The sequence below is a fragment of the Gobius niger genome (genome assembly GCF_951799975.1).
Source record: "Gobius niger genome assembly, chromosome: 17".
NCBI lineage: Eukaryota > Metazoa > Chordata > Actinopteri > Gobiiformes > Gobiidae > Gobius > Gobius niger.
Genome location: NC_136868.1, coordinates 12,909,563 through 12,926,829, shown reverse-complemented (window position 1 = coordinate 12,926,829; position 17,267 = coordinate 12,909,563). Strand labels below are relative to the sequence as shown.

Sequence of the window (17,267 nt, the reverse complement as noted above, 5' to 3'; positions counted from 1 at the left end):
CAATCTCAGTGTTGTTGAAAGCGCTAGAATAACTATGATTTGGTGGTGGTGGGTCCCGATGCCACACCAGTTGAAGATCACTGCCAGAGGGAATGAGTTTTTCCAGTCTAAATAGAACCCTGTACATTCTGCTCTGATAGTCACATCACATAATAACAATGCAGTCTTGCCTGTGTAGATGGGTTTAACTGTGAGCATCACCACATAAATTAAGGAATCAAAACAAAATATTGTACCTTTTGAACGATGAAAAAGTCATTAAAATGGCATTTGCACGAAAAAAGCCATGCACCTGAAACCCATCAAAGAAATCATTCGATGTCTTTTAGGCACCACTGCGTGCACGGCGGCAGCAGATCATGCGCTGTTGTTGTCGTGAAGCATTTTGGATAATCCTGCCTGAATGAAGATTTGGGGATTTTGGGGGAAAAGTCGACGTGGTATAAATATTAATTTGTCGGCGTACAGTTCTAAGTGCAGAGATAGCGGCGGGAGGGTGTGATAGCATCGAGGACACATCTGGACTCGATGCTGGTGCTGATTTATGCTTGAGAGGGAGGGAGGGGGGGGGGGGGGGGGGGGGGGGGGGGGAGAGAGAGAGAGACTTTCTGGGAGGTGAGTGTGTGCCTCGAATAACAAAAACAGCGGCACGAGCAGCATTTACCCTGTCATATGTAAGGCTCCCAAACACTTTGTCACAACAGTGTAAAATAGATGCAAACAGCATTTCGTCATTGGGGCGCCTGGTGGGTTGTCACAGGCAGGAAATTGATCTAAAACAAATGGAAAGCCAAAAAGCAATAGTCCCGTGAACATTACAGGGAAATGGAGGCTTCTAGTTCAAGAGTAAATGCACAATCCATCAAAACAAGTGTGGCATTATGAGTTTAAATACACTTTTTATTTTCTTGTAAGGAGTAGGCACAGTGATCCTAAACTGTGCCAGTTCTTTTCTGGTGGAGTTTGTGTTTTTGGATTTTGATCGATAACAATTTCAAGTGCTCGATGCTGTCTGAACTTGAAAGCTAAGTAGGGCCTGGTTACTAAATGGGAAATGAATGTGAAACCATGCTAACACCAGTGGCATTGAGTCAAGAGCAAACGCATCATTCTCTGGCCCACAGGAACATCTATCTGACCTTATCCCCGGTATCTTAAATCCTGTTCCGTTTCTCAGCGCTGTAAAGTACTTGCATTTGGTAGTGTGACAGTATATCGATTTTCTGATATATCGCAATATTTTGTGGGACGATGCGATACCGACACTTATCATTCCAATATTGATACTTTTAATGACGTCATGCAATTAATATTGATAATGAACTTCCTCCTACTCCTTTTGAGCACAATAGTCTTGTTTGTAAAAGATGTTTGAAATACTTTGCTTCTCAAATTAATAAATAAATGAATGAATGATCAAGAATTCAGTCAGAACAGCAGAGGGCAGCTCTACAGTTTTAAGCACTTGGACCAAACACTGTCACACAAATATTACTTATAATGATAATCTTTATAATTATAAATAAGATTAATTTGGGGTTGATTCATTCCTTTTGAAATAGGACTGTGGTTTCTTGTTTATTTAAATGTAAATGAAGTCACTGACAAATCTGTAGACCCATATTCAGTGTATAAGTCAGGGATCATTTACAGAAAAGGCACATGAAAAGAAATGTAAATGATGAATAATATGTAGTATGATAAAATAAAGATTAAAAGTAGCATGTTCTTCAAAAATCGTGACGTATCGTAAGTATCGTGATATTATCGTTATCGTAAGCCATGTATCGCGTATCGTATCGAAACGTGAGGAGGTTTCCACCCCTACTAACATTGTGGTGAATAATATCCACACAACAATTTTCTACCATCCAGTTTAGTGCTGGCAAAAGGTTTTTTGTCATTTAGTCTGTTTTGAGGCAAATTCTTATACTGTACGTTGGAATTAGTAGTTTCTGAATTGTCTATTGTAATACAGTGGTTCTCAAACTGTGGTCCTTCAGGTACAACTTTAGGATTTATTCATTTTCATGATGCTTTCATTCATGCTTTAGGGTTGTTTGATTGTTTAGTTTACACACGGCTTACCCTTTTGGGTCCATCTCTATAGCTCTTGTAGTTCTTGAGGTGGTGCCACTGATCTCTTCAATCTAAGACTTTTCACCAGGGCTGGCTCCAGGCCTCTATTAATTTTTTTAATCCTATGAAGTCCATTGCAGACTTTCGGACATAACTTTGGAGTGGAACATGGCAGAGACCTCCGGTCAGTTGGAAATGAGAGATTTCAAGCTTTCCAACGAGCCCTGATTCTCTCCTCGTGTCTGGGGAGCTGTACGTGTAACATCGCTGTGAACATCAGAGGTGGAGGCTCCCCCTCTAAGAAACTGTACTGCACACCTTTTATGGTTGCGCAAGTTCTTTATTTTGTCTTAAACAGAATAGATAATAATCATAACTAGAAATGCAATGGCTGCGCCATTGCGATTGACTGCGGAATTGCGGGAAGCGAATGCAGAAATTGCATAAACTGTTCAAATTGCATAAATTGCTTCATTTGCATAATCTAATTTGCATAAACTGGTAAAATGCATAAAATGTCATGTTGCATAAACTGTATAAACTGCATAAAGTGTTAATTTGCATAAATTATGTAAATTGCATAAACTCTTTAAAATTCATAAATCCTAAATGGCATAAACTCTTAAGTTGAATAAACGCTTTAAAATGCATTAACTGGTTAAATCCCATAAAGTGGTTAATTTGCATAAATTGTTAATATTGCATAAACTTTTATATTCCATAAACTGGTCAAACTGTTGAAATGGCCTCAGTGCTTGATTGGCAGAAGCTGCACAAATGGCTGAAAGGCGGAGTCTCCCCATTGGCTGGATTCCCTCATACACACTAATGCGACAGGTCCACATACACACCAATGCAAAAAATTCAAACTCTCGTATAAAAAAACTGGAAAACTGCAGAAGGCCAATTTTTTCTCAAAACCCACAAGTTGCAGAAGCTGAACATGCACAAAGTGCAGAAATTGCATAAAATGCAGAAAAAAGTGCAGAAAAGCATGGATTTGCGGCAGCCCCATTATAAGTCAATGGGAAAAATCTCCGACATTTTGGCCGATTGCGGAAAAACCGTAAGTTGCAGAAGTCCCAAAAGTAATAGCACCCTTCTCCTCAACATGCGGAACGTTTTGATGCATAACTTGCATAAATTGCACAAAGCATGAAGGTGCTGAAAGCTCTAGAAAATCGGGAAAAAGATGGAAGAGGAATAATAACTAGAAATGCAATGGCTGCGCCATTGCGATTGACTGCGGAAATGCAGGAAGCGAATGCAGAAATTGCATAAACAAATTTGCATAAACTGGTAAAATGCATAAAATGTCATGTTGCATAAACTGTATAAACTGCATAAAGTGGTAAATTGCATGAATGGGTTAATTTGCATAAATTATGTAAATTGCATAAACGCTTTAAAATGCATAAATCCTAAATGGCATAAACTCTTAAGTTGCATAAACGGTTTAAAATGCATAAACTGGTTAAATCCCATAAAGTGGTTACTTTGCATAAATTGTTAATGTTGCATAAACTTTTATATTCCATAAACTGGTCAAACTGTTGAAATGGCCTCAGTGCTTGATTGGCAGAAGCTGCACAAATGGCTGAAAGGCCTGGAGTCTCCTGATTGGCTGGATTCCCCCATACACACCAATGCAAAAATGTCAAACTCCCGTATAAAAAAACTGGAAAACTGCAGAAGGCCATTTTTTTCTCAAAACCCACAAGTTGCAGAAGCTGAACATGCACAAAGTGCAGAAATTGCAGAAAATGCAGAAAAAAGTGCAGAAAAGCATGGATTTGCGGAAGCCCCATTATAAGTCAATGGGAAAAATCTCAGACATTTCGGCCGATTGCGGAAAAAACGTAAGTTGCAGAAGTCCCAAAAGTAATAGCACCCTTCTCCTCAACATGCGGAACGTTTTGATGCATAACTTGCATAAATTGCACAAAGCATGAAAGTGCTGAAAGCTGGAGAAAATCGGGAAAAAGATGGAAGAGGAATAATAATAAAGAACATGAAAACCAATAATTGACTGCGGAAGAATTCCGCAGTCAATCAATAAAGAACATGAAAACCAATAATTGACTTCGGAAGAATTCCGCAGTCAATTAAATAAAACTAAGCTTTTTCACATCAAAAAACAGAACCAAAAAAATCTGGGTAATGACATTTCAGAAACACACACAAGTGTAAATTTGGCAATTGGAAAACTAATTAGATATAAATAGATATAAAGTACAATCAATATTGATTAGTGAGGTTTTTTTCCCTTTATATATCTTCCAATAATTGACTGCGGAATTCTTCCGCAGTCAATTATTGGTTTTCATGTTCTTTATTATTATTCCTCTTCCATCTTTTTCCTGATTTTCTAGAGCTTTCAGCACCTTCATGCTTTGTGCAATTTATACAAGTTATGCATCAAAATGTTCCGCATGTTGAGGAGAAGGGTGCCATTACTTTTGGGACTTCTGCAACTTACGTTTTTTCCGCAATCGGCCAAAATGTCGGAGATTTTTCCCATTGACTTATAATGGGGCTGCGGCAAATCCATGCTTTTCTGCATTTTTTTCTGCATTTTACGCAATTTCTGCACTTTGTGCATGTTCAGCTTAGGCAACTTGTGGGTTTTGAGAAAAAATTGGCCTTCTGCAGTTTTCCACTTTTTTTATACGAGAGTTTGAAATTTTTGCATTGGTGTGTATGTGGGAATCCAGCCAATGGGGAGACTCCAGGCCTTTCAGCCATTTGTGCAGCTTCTGCCATTGAAGCACTTTCAACAGTTTGACCAGTTTATGGAATTTAAAACGTTTATGCAACATTTATAATTTATGCAAATTAACCACTTTATGGGATTTAACCAGTTAATGCATTTTAAAGTGTTTATGCAACTTAAGAGTTTATGCCATATAGGATTTATGAATTTTAAAGAGTTTATGCAATTTACATAATTTATGCAAATTAACCCATTCATGCATTTTACCACTTTATGCAGTTTATACAGTTTATGCAACATGACATTTTATGCATTTTACCAGTTTATGCAAATACGATTATGCAAATTAAGCTATTTATGCAATTTGAACAGTTTATGCAATTTCTGCATTTGCTTCCCGCAATTCCGCAGTCAATCGCAATGGCGCAGCCATTGCATTTCTAGTTTTAATTTTTATTATTTTTAAATAAAAAATTTAATTAATCAATTTAGTCATTTGTTTATTAACAAAAGCCTTATCTTGTGAGGGCACCAAATTGGCTCGGGGCAGTCCTGACTCACAGCTATACTTTGTGGACTAAATGGTACTTGAGGAGCTTTATTTAGTGCCCCTACTTTGTTTATTTTGTTTTTTAAAAACAATAAGGTTGACCCCAGACTCTCCTCCACTGGGCTATGACTCAGTCTGTCTCCACGGTGGATCTCTAATGGGCTGCTATAACTGTTTACATAGTGTTAACAGAAGAAAGAGCTTAAAATCAAAGTCTGGAGAGATGAAAGATGTTCCTTCTACATGATGATGTTTTTTTTCTTGCTTTCTGCAGTTGTTGCTGACGTTGTATGACTCATTGTTTAAAGCTTAGTTCATGTTCCTTTGCTGCTCACAGATCTTCAATAGAAATGATGAGATAATTGTTGCTCATAGATGCAAAACATGCCGCAGTTAGACGTATTAGCAATATATCAATGTAAATACCTGCAAATGAGAGACTTGAGCCAACTCTCAAATATGTAGCTTCTATTTGGAAGAGTAATAAGGTATAGATTTTGGATATAGTCCAGTGGCAGTTAAACAGTGACCTCATTTTAAGGTGACTTTACAAGATTAGATTTTTAAGCCAATTACGTTCTACTCATATGGGCTTAATGGAAAAGTAATTGCTAAAGGCTTGCTATAGGCGCAAAAACTTATTCTGGGTAGTGTTGACAAAGATCAAACTCCTATTGACTGCGCCGCATTGATCCTCCGCCTCTCCCACAATCGCCCGGTGCCACCTCCAAAATGTGAGAGCTATTCCTGGACTTTTCTTCTTCTCTTTTTTTTTTAACAAGACACCTCCGATGTAACCTCACCACAGAAATGTTGAAAATTGCGCTCAATTTCGGCGAGCGTTTCTTTTAGTTTTAACAGTGGACAAACTAGCTCCCGGGAAGCTCACAGACAGTTTCCTCATTCAAATGCAAATGGACCCAGCGCTGAAGAACTCACACAGACATGGAGTGGGTGACAGAAAGATGGGGACTGCTCGTCATAATTACAGATGATGAGTAAAAAAAGAGAAAAACATCTAAACAATAAAAGACATGAAACGGTAATGGGATATCAATCACTCTTTGATATCCGGTTGGTTTGCCTGTAAATTCAACTTGAAGGCATGGGAGAAGATTTGCATGTATTTTGGAGCACAAGACCCATAGGATTTATGGGCTCAGCTCAGGCTGCTCTAAGAGACTTATTCAGTACAATAGCTAAACATTTGATGTGTATTTTGCATTGGGCAAGTGAAAATGTATGTAAAGGTAACTTCATTGTCCCCGTTAAGAAATGATTTCTCTGCAGTCTGAAAAAGTCCAGCCACGGTGCAGCGCCCGGGGATCCATCTTCAGATTGTGAGGTTGTGTCAAGTTGGTGGATTAATCTAATATTTTTTTTTGTCTTTTTTGGTTGACGAAGTACTGTAGGAGGACTTCTTGCTGCTGTAGTGTTGCTACTGCAGACTTACCTTAACAGTCTGATGTTGATTTATTTAGTAGAGGTTAGTATATTATTTGCTGCACTGGTCTCGAAACCTTTGCAATTATGTTTCCCCAGAGGCTCTGGGTCCGCTCCGACACACTTGAAAACCCTGTCCGTGAATGCAGCACATGCCAAATGTATTCTATTTTAAAACTCAAGCATACATTTATGGGGTTTGCTTTGAAGAACCAAAAAACACTGTGTCAAATACTGATAGCACTAGATTAAATTTACATTAGCTTTATTTGTTACATGTAAACAATATTCTTATTCCCAAACATATCCGTCTTTTCAGTCATAACATTTGCATACAGTTGTTGCAGAGAATCTAAATGTATTCAGATTATCCTGAACTATACGTTTTTACATACTGTGATATGTTCTTATCTGAGCTTAGATGAGCTGATGCGTACCTGTCTGGTGTTTGTGCGTGTGCTCAGTCACGCAAAACGACCAAAGATGTTGTTAGCATTTGGCCTCTCCCTGTATATTCTTATAGCTCCAAACAGAGGTGAAGTGAGAAGCGACCTTGCTCTTCCACGGACACACACAAAAACAAGACAGGTACGTATCAACCATAGACTGTAAAAAATAATGGACGTCTTATGCTCACTCCTCCCCGTTTACCAGAATGACCACGGCCGTGGGGGAATTCATGGTGGATTTACAGACTCCCCCTCCCCAGCTCTGATGAAGCATGTTCCTAAAAAGGGCCTACGGGCGGGAATTTCACCGTAGACTCGGCCCTTGCGTGACGTGTAGCTCGCGCTGCTCCAATGCTAACAGTCCGAGCCTCATTAAGTACGAGATTTCAAAAATTCATATTACGAAAACCAGCCTGGTTTCATATATTGTGATTAACCCAGCGTTATCTCAGGAGGAATATCTAGCCTAGTCTAGTGTTGAAAAAATTGAAACCAGGCGTTAAAGTTGTTTTTAAGGTGTCTAAACTCCAATGCTTTTCAATGGGGGCCTAGTGGCGATATGGAGGTACTACAGCAATGGCGGTGCAATGGCGGCCCCCAGTGTCGTGGTCATAAAGCAGAGCAGCCAGCGCCCATTGGTATCAACTCGTCTAAGCTCAGGTAAGAACATATCTCAGTATGGAAAAACTGTGGCCTGTTCCTTTAACGTACCCTTTCACTAAGGAGACGGTTACCACAGTTTTGGAGCCAGTGATCGACTGTGTTCATAAAACAACACAATATCAAGCAATACCTGATAGTCTCTTCTGGATTGCTGAATTGATTTCTTTTTAAAACATAATCCATGGGTCCTGACAAATGTCCAATAAGGCCACTTCCTTAAACAGGAGTCACAGATCACTTTTTATGGACCACTAATCAATCCCAGAAAGTTTTCCATTTCTTCTGGCATTGTCTGAGCAAACTCTGCCTCTTTGCATTTGACGTATTATGAAGCACAGCAAGCTGTTGTGTTTATGGGGCGACCAAGGCTATATATTCTCCTGTGTGTTCAATAATGTCCTGAATAAATCACGTAGAGATAAGGAGTCCCAGTACAGAATATGAGCGTGTGATGTGGGGAGATGAGCCGCCCGATAAGTGAGGCTGCTTTGAGCTCAGATCCTCATCACTTAATCATCTAAAGAGTGGACCACCCCCCGCTCCGGGACACCACTCCAGAATCAGCCTCTACAACATCCCATAAAATCCCACGGTTTTCTTTAGGGTGGCAGGGTATGAGCAACATTTGTACAATGCTATAGCTCTGATGAATACTGCAGTGGAACAAAACGGGCATGTTTTGTTACTAGAGCTGTCATTAAAGGGACACGGCGTAACATTTTGGACTATACTAACGACTAAAGGATGATGAAAAAGAAGCGAAATATGACAAAAACACGACAAAAAAGGGATTGAAAAAGGTGATAACACAACAAAAACACATCCAAAATGTGACAAAAGAATGACAAAAACGTGCCGGAAAAGCAACAATAACACAACAAAAAAAGGAGACAAAAACACGAGTAAAGAGAGATGAAAAAGCAACAAAAATGAGATGAAAAACAACAAAAACATGACCAAAAAAAGCCATTAATAAAGACAAGAACGCGACCAAAACCCTTCCAAAATGTGACGAAAACTAAAGCAGCAAAAAATCTACAAGAAAGCCACAAAAAAAGTGACCTAAACGACAAAAAAATGCTCTTGGTTAAAGGTGGGGATTAAGAGAGGTTAAGAGGTTAAAACCTCTTAGAGGTTAAAACCTCTTAACAGGTTAAGAGGTTAAAACCTGTTAAGAGGTTAAAACCTCTTAACAGGTTAAGAGGTTAAAATCTCCAGGCGACGAGCTGGTAAAGCTACAGTCATGTCTTTGTAAAGCTGAGCTGCTCACAGCAAAAGCTCATCTTTGTTTGTACATTTATGAGGAATTTTTCAATGATGAAAATCTCCGTTAAAAATGAAAAATGAAACGTCTGAAAATACAATGTGCAATAAAAAATTAAGCTTTTGGAAATGTTTTGAGAATTTGTAAAACACACGTGTTGCTAATTTGTGTAAAAATTGTAAAACTTTAATTAAATGTACATTTGTTTTGTTCTTGGGAGATGTAATTTTGAAACAGTGGGTATCACTATTTTACAGTCCCTTAATACATTGTACCCAACTAAATTTAGTACAATGTAATGTGCTCTGTAATAATGTGTCATAATTTGTACCTATGGGTTAGATACACAATGGAATAACTTGAATTAGTGCTTTGTAGGTACATAATGTAATAGGACACGAGACTCTTAGGGTTAGGGTTAGAGTTATGTCCTATTACATTATGTACCGACAAACTACAAATACATATTATTCCATTGTGTATCTAACCCATAGGTACAAGTTATTACTTATTATTTATTTGGGCACAATGTATCAAGGTAGTGTACAATAAAGTGTTACAGTTTAGTGAAATGAAAGCAGAAATATTGCTTCCATCAAAACTGCGTTGTAATTGAAAAAAAAAAAAAAAAAAAAACAGGGCTTAAAAATTGGGAGCTAACTTCAAATCAAAACTAAATGTGCAGATTTAAATACGCTCAGTCTCTCTCTTAATGATTTTAAATCCAACAGGTAAACCACCACTACATAATTGTGGAAAACCTTTTTGGAAAATTAATGCTGTATTTATTGGTAAAAAAAGAAGTAATTTAAATTTTCCACACGTGATGTCCAAACAGGGTCAAAGGTCCTTGTATGACGTGTGTAGGAGCCATTTATGAGTTGTTGCTGTTATTTAACTCCCTGCCTCTATATGGCACTGTGTCTCTTTTGTCCCCCCTGGGCCTATATAAGGCGTGGCCTGATGTAACCAGGTGCTGTTAATTGAGGACAATTCTTCTTGACCGTGTCATGTGGATGTGGATATTGGGTTTTTGAGCCAAATTAAATACTATATAGAAGTGGAACACGTGTCGGGAACCTTTCATTTTAGCAGCCACAGTGTGTCAGTATGCGTGGTGTATACTGCCATTACATTAGTCAAGAAGAATCTCAATCCTGGAAGATCTGGATTTGACTGGTGGACTTGGAACTTGGAACTTGGAACTGCTGCAGTTGTGTTGTTACAACCTGCATGCAATCTGCTCGTTTGGACAATCACATGCTGAACTTTGGGAAGTAGCTGAGTTTGAGCAGCCCTGCTGCACTTGGCTGGACAGGTGTGTAGCCAACCTACCTGAACTACACACTGGTTGATCCAACATGGCGGAAAAGGTTAAAATATACTTCAATGCAGCATCAGAGTTAAAACCCTCTATTATTAAAGCTATGGTGCACGAATGTACAGAGACTCTCAGGTGTCTTTATGACCGATTTAAAGGGTTTGCAAATGAAGCAGAGAAACTGTGGAACTCTCTTTCTGACCATGAAAGGGGAGTTAATGGCAACTGGTTCACTTCAACAACACAAAACTCTTCTGAGTTTTTAAGTGGAATAAAGTTATGGCTGGACTTCGAAGACGGCGCCGACACTGAGGATTTCAATTGTGAACCAGATGAAGATGTGATGTCTGAAATGTTTGACAAAGAAAATGGAGAAGATTGGTCCTCTACAACACCTGATGATCCAGCAAGTCTTGACGAGCAAGACACTTCTGAGCCCTCTGGGGAAAATAACTCCACACTTCCATCTGACTGTCCTCCCCTGGTGGAACCAAGGAACGAAACAGGGGCCGGCAAGTGGGTCTTTGATGACAACTGCATCCATGGAACCTGGAGGGAAAGCGCAAACATGATGTCCTCCCAGGACAAACGGCTCATCATGCTGAGCTCTGAGAGCTCCAACTGGATTTCCTTGCCATGGATCAAGAAAGATGAAGTTTTTGTGTTGGGCAAAAACAAAGCAGAAACTGTTGTCTTTCTTAAAAGGAGAACACAATTTAAGAGAAAGCGATGGAAGGTTACTTGATTGTTGGACAATGCAAGGATTGATTAAAGGGCTGTAAAACGTAGATGTAGAATATGACATGAGAAACATAAAAGTGAACATATGTTGAATTGTTTTTGATTTATTGTTGAACCACATTTGATTTGATATATTGAGACACGGTACAATGGCTCCATAATTTAAGTTTTGTAATTGTTCTTGGCTCTCACAGACACAATTAGGGGCCGGTTGTAGGAGCCATTTATGAGTTGTTGCTGTTATTTAACTCCCTGCCTCTATATGGCACTGTGTCTCTTTTGTCCCCCCTGGGCCTATATAAGGCGTGGCCTGATGTAACCAGGTGCTGTTAATTGAGGACAATTCTTCTTGACCGTGTCATGTGGATGTGGATATTGGGTTTTTGAGCCAAATTAAATACTATATAGAAGTGGAACACGTGTCGGGAACCTTTCATTTTAGCAGCCACAGTGTGTCAGTATGCGTGGTGTATACTGCCATTACAACGTGAGCAGCATATCTAGTATAATGCACTAGTGTGTTATAGACGGGAGTCTGTGATGTGGCCTCAGGAGGGTGCTGATATCCCCACAGCCGCCCCCAGGGTGAGAGGGGTCAAAGTTCAAGCAGCAAAATGGACAAAGCAAGCTTCACTGATGGTTACATAAAGACAGCATTTTATAAACAGTGGGAATATAGATTATTATCAATGTGCTTCACAACATTTAAGCAACACGTGAACATTTGTAGAAATTGAAGCCTTTGGGTTAGTCTGATTTAGGTTTTCGGTTTGCCTTAGGTTTATTTGAGGTTTATCTCAGCTGATAACTGTGCCACTTTTGTTTTTTTGTTTTTTTAACAAATCTCAAATGGTAGGAACCAGACATGTGACAGCCTTCTTTCATTTATGTCTGATCTCTTGAGTGATATTCTTTTAAGCCTGTATTGTTGAACACTGTTTGCCTTTTTATTTTTTATCTGCTTGGCTTATTCCGTCATATTTACATTTTTATGTTCATTGTCCCTTTAAATAAATATAGATCAACAGTGTTTTCCTTTGGTGTCAAATCCAGCCACTACCACATCACAGTACACTTCATGCCAGTCCCAATCCAAGATAAATGTGTACAGTACATCACTGTCCCGGGTATTTAATGCTGTCAAGTGACCCATAGGGGAAAAAATGCACAATGAACATTTGCTCTATTTTAAAAACTATTGAAAACAACTGTGAAGAAAGTTGTAATGTGGTTGTATTGCCGTAGCATGATTACCACCTGTTATGGCTCCAGTGGGTTTTTCTTCAACATACTGAGAATCCCAACTTAATTTGTGGTGCAGAATATCGATGAAGTTAAATGGCTTTTCTTTTTCTTATTATTATTCATAAGTACACCTTGCCAAGTGCCTGTGTGTCCATGGGGACCCTGATTGGGAAAGATTGATGTATATGCCCTTATTGAATAAAAGACAACAACAGAAACATTGCACTATAACAATACCATAGCAGACTATATTGCTCAGGTTGATATAAATGCTCAAAGCTCTTTTATAACACAGTTCAAACAAATAACTTAAGTCACAGTCAGCGTAGCTTCCTCTCCCATTCATTGTTAGTCCGGTCAGCATTCCTGTCATGTCTTTAAGAGGAACTACAAAATGAAAGCTACTGATTTTGCCCCTTAAAAGAGTTTTAAAAAAAAAGCTACCACGTCTGTCACTCGGTTATGTAGGAAAGAGCCGAAACCCACTCACTCAGTTCACTGGAGAAGAGACGGAGTCAGGAAAGCTTCAGACCGTGGCAGAGTTGCAGCTCCGGCAAGAACACACAAGATGACTTTAAAAAGTTTGTGCTCAGACTTGGAGGAGCGGGGACACGCCTTCCCATTGCCATAGCACAGATATTTCTGGCATACTTTATTGTAATCTGACCCTGCCTTAGGTGTAACATGCAAATAGATGAAGTAGGAGGCACTCTGGAGTCGCATCTTGGAATCTGCTCAACTTTGCTTTTCAATAGTGAGTTACTGGAGAGCTATTTATATCAATGTTCTCATGTACCGTGCAGTTGTATTTATAGAGAGAGACTGACTGAAGTGTCTATGTTAATCTATATCAGTTTAATTCGGTTCAGGAAGTTCATAACTCTCAGCTTTTGTTGTTATATTCAAGTCATTCTAAATTATCATCGAATTACTAATCTCATTTTTTCTTATTCTCATTTTCTTTAGAGGCCGCTTGACCCAAAGCCAAAACTTTTAACAACGTTCACAAACAGTATCGAGGGAAATACAATTTCTTATTAATGCAGTGTTTCACACTCAGATATAGGCGCCCCATGGGATACTGTACATCAACACAGCACTCAGCAAAGAGCAAGGGACACTGGGAGAAAAAAGGTGAAGGAAAAAGCACATCTTTTTTTCTAAGGAAGGATTGTAGTGTTATTTTGAACAGAACATGAATACAAGATGACCGTTGAGGTTGGGGGAAGGAAGAAATATGTCTTGAGTCTTTCACGACATATTTCTTTCAAAACATTTCTAGTTTATAACTAATACAGAACATTCACACTGAACAAAAAGTGCCACATCTTCAGTGTCCCAAAAAAAAAGTGTCCGAGAAGCATCCAACTTAAAAAATGATATACGGCTGAGAAGTGCCACAGATGTTGGGACTGAAGCGATGGCTCTGAAGCGCCTTCCCGACTGCAACACTTCATATTCTCCGTGCGGCGCATGTTGTGGGTCACAGGGGATTTTCCTGGACAGTGCCAAGACTGTCTTCATAAATCACTTGGAGTGACGAAATCTCAGCAGATCCAACTATTTTCATTGCAACCTGCAATTATTTTGTAAGCAACATTTTTGGGTATCTATTGTTGAATCTTTTACAGAAAATAAATATGATATCAATGTCCTAATAGTACCTAATAGTACCTTGACCTAGTAGTATATGCTAGTTCTACTCTTTTTACTTTCAAGGGTGTTTAGTGCATTTATCCTGAGCCCAGTAATTAAGTTTTTCTAAGTCAATTTGCACATGACCTCTTCGACCACCACTTGATCCTCACAGTCACATTCTTCTTCTTCTTCTTCATCCATCAGGTCGACTCTGACCCCTGGTGACCAAATCGACAAGGCATCTCCATCTCCTCCTGTCTCTTTCTGTAGCGAGACAGTTCTTCAGAGCCAGTTTTTCCAGCACATTGTCAAGCCATCTTGTTTTAGGTCTTCCTCTGCCTCTCTTTCCCTCCGTGGACCCTTGCATGAGGTTTTTCTCCAAACTATCGTCTGCTCTGATCACATGTCCAAAGAAAGACAGTCTGTTCCTCTCTATTATGTTCATCAGAGGTATTTTCACTTGGATTTCTTTCAGGACACATTGGTTTTGTCACATGAACATTAAAAATACTTAGGGGGTCATTTGCCAAGTGTTTGCTCATGTGCAAAGCAAGTGCAAAAGTGGATCAGCAGAGTAATCTATTATTTTATTTACACGCCAGATTCGGGGCCTAAGACCGTTATACAGGTGACATCAAGTGTTATATTAAGTGTAACATGTTTTATTTTTTAGCTTGCCTTGCACACACTTTGATTAATGACCCCCAGAGAGCATGCAGATTATGTCATGGCATGGCAACAGTAACCAAATCAATATCAACAATGGGATATGAAATAGTTGACTGTGTTTGTACTCAGTTCATGATGTTGAGAGTTCGGTTTGGAAGAAAAGTCCAAACCCTTGAATAGGTATTGAACAGCTGTGATCAAACTCCCAAACTCTGGATTCATGAGCAAATGCTGGGCCTCAAATAGTAGCGCCGCATGTTGTCAGCTCGCTCCCGTAACCATTTCAACAGTGATTTCAGTGTCCCCTCATGTATCCAGCAGAATGTATTATTCACAGGTTTGGCCACACAATTTCCAGTCTGAATGGATCATCCAAAAATAAGGCCCAATAATGAATGAAGCGCGCCAAAATTATCTCCTAAATCGGAAACTGAGTGGCAGGTGGCTCTCCCTCTACTGTCCGACAAACAAGTCACTGCGACTGACTCACCGCACAATGAGAAGAAAATGAAAAAATTAAGTGCACAAACTGGTTATGTCAGACAGCACAAAGGCCCAGTCATATTTGAGCTTTTTCCTGTTGTTTGCTTTGAGAACTAGGACAGACAGTTAAAACATCGAGTTGAAAGTAAAAGCAACAAAAAGGCCATTGACGTTTTTTTAATTATTGTTTATTATCTTAAAAGAGATAAATGCAGTCTTGTGTTTTTTGTTAAGACACTGACACTCCCAACACTTTCAGAGAAATCCCTATGAGTAAAGCAAACATAACTGAGGAGGTGTGTTGTTGTCTAATGCTTTTAAACAATAGGAATAAACCAACGAACAAAAACGTCAGATGAATCAGTCTGTGCCACTGTGTGACACACTTAACGTCTAGCAGACACCTACATCGAAAGTGACTCAAAAGGCAGTGGTAATATGTGCAATAGCTATAATCTACACCAGTCAAGCATAACATTATTACTACCTGCTGGGCCTTCAAGTTTAATCAAAACTGAATCGACTGCAGTCTTTATTTTGCTGTAAACCAGCCAACCATGTTTAGAGCTCTATGAGGCTTCATTAGACAGGGCAGCTCAGAGTCAAACCGGGTGAAGAGTGGGGAGAGACATTCAGTAACAAGAAGCAGGGACATGAACTCAAGACACTCCAGTGTTTAGAGCACATGGCAGCCGCCCTGACCGCTCGACCACCGGCTGCAAAATTTAGTTTAGATAAAGTTCATCTCCTGAGACGAACAAGCAGCAGAGGGCGTAGTACATATCGCCCTCTTAAGCCGCCTATGCTCAAGAGCATCAGCTGATAAACGACACATCACAACAGTCGGACCACGTTGAGGAAGCATAGAATACCGAAAAAATTTAAATAAAGACAGTTAAAGTGATAGTCTGTAGGTTTAAGGGCCAGATCTTGTGTCTGGCGAAAGGACAGTGCAAACTCTAACTCATTGGCCGTGTGCCCGAGCCACTCGCGAGAGGGCATTGTTTATAAATAATAATAACATAATAAAAATGTCTAAAGTCCATCGCTTTACTGATCTCAGACACTAATCAGAATCCCCGGGGCGGGAGACTACTTTGACCAATGAGACGAGCTTCTCCTGTGGACCAGCCTGTCAGGTCCAATCAGGATGGAGAAGGAGGAGCTTGATTGTTTACTTTTGAAGATTCTGGTCGGGCTCTCCTTATTTTCCAAATTAGGGAGTGGCTTTCTGGTCCAAGAGGGGAGGAACAGACTATCACTTTAAATGCCACAGGTATTCTCTGAAAGAATAAAAGGCAAGAGGGTTTTTGATTCTTGTAATCTTCTACTTTCTGACGATGTAATCATAATAATAATAATAATGCCTTACACTTGTATTGCGCTTTACAACCCTTTCTCTAAGTGCTACACTTAACTTTCAATAAGAACCTCACATTAAAGCAGGGCACCTGAATTTTCCTGATCAAACAAAACAGTTTAGTTTCTAACAATCCTTCCTGCGCATCCAAATTGTTCAAGCCAATGATTCACGTGCTCGTTTTATGCCCGTGTGCAGCTTTGAGCGGTGGCAAAGTGAAGCAGGGAGGACCACCCCAAAACAAACTGCACTCGTTTAGATTCCTAATCTCCCATCACTCAGTAAACAAGTGGAGCTGTTTTTGCTGTGTTCACAACATACTCTGTGATGGCAAAAATAAATTCCCACTACAACTACGAGAAGTAGGGCACCCCAGCTTTAACTTGATCAATTCACATTAAAGTGTAGCCTACTCGTTTTTAACCACTTGGTATTTACTCTGGCTCTTGATTTCATCCTTTAAAAATGCACTAAATCTTGAAGCTCGTCGATTTTTTTTTTCTGCCTATAACACGTCAACTTATAAAGCAGCAGGGGAAATGAACGACCGTATATTAATCACCGTTTTTGCAGGTAGCCATAATGCCATGCTTGATTGATGCATTCCAAATCCCTCTAAATCCCCAAATTTTCAATGAAATGTGTGTAA

General features: G+C 39.4%; 1 protein-coding gene across 1 annotated transcript in view; it reads right to left on the bottom strand.

Moving 5' to 3' along the window:
- LOC306977030 (protein-glutamine gamma-glutamyltransferase K-like) overlaps positions 1 to 13,033 on the bottom strand; it is a 44,278-nt gene extending 31,245 nt beyond the window's left edge. The window contains exon 1 of the mRNA XM_079575185.1: positions 12,959 to 13,033. The gene's annotated coding sequence lies outside the window, so the exon portion shown is untranslated. The remainder of the gene's footprint in view (positions 1 to 12,958) is intronic.
- Between the last annotated feature and the right edge of the window lie 4,234 nt (positions 13,034 to 17,267).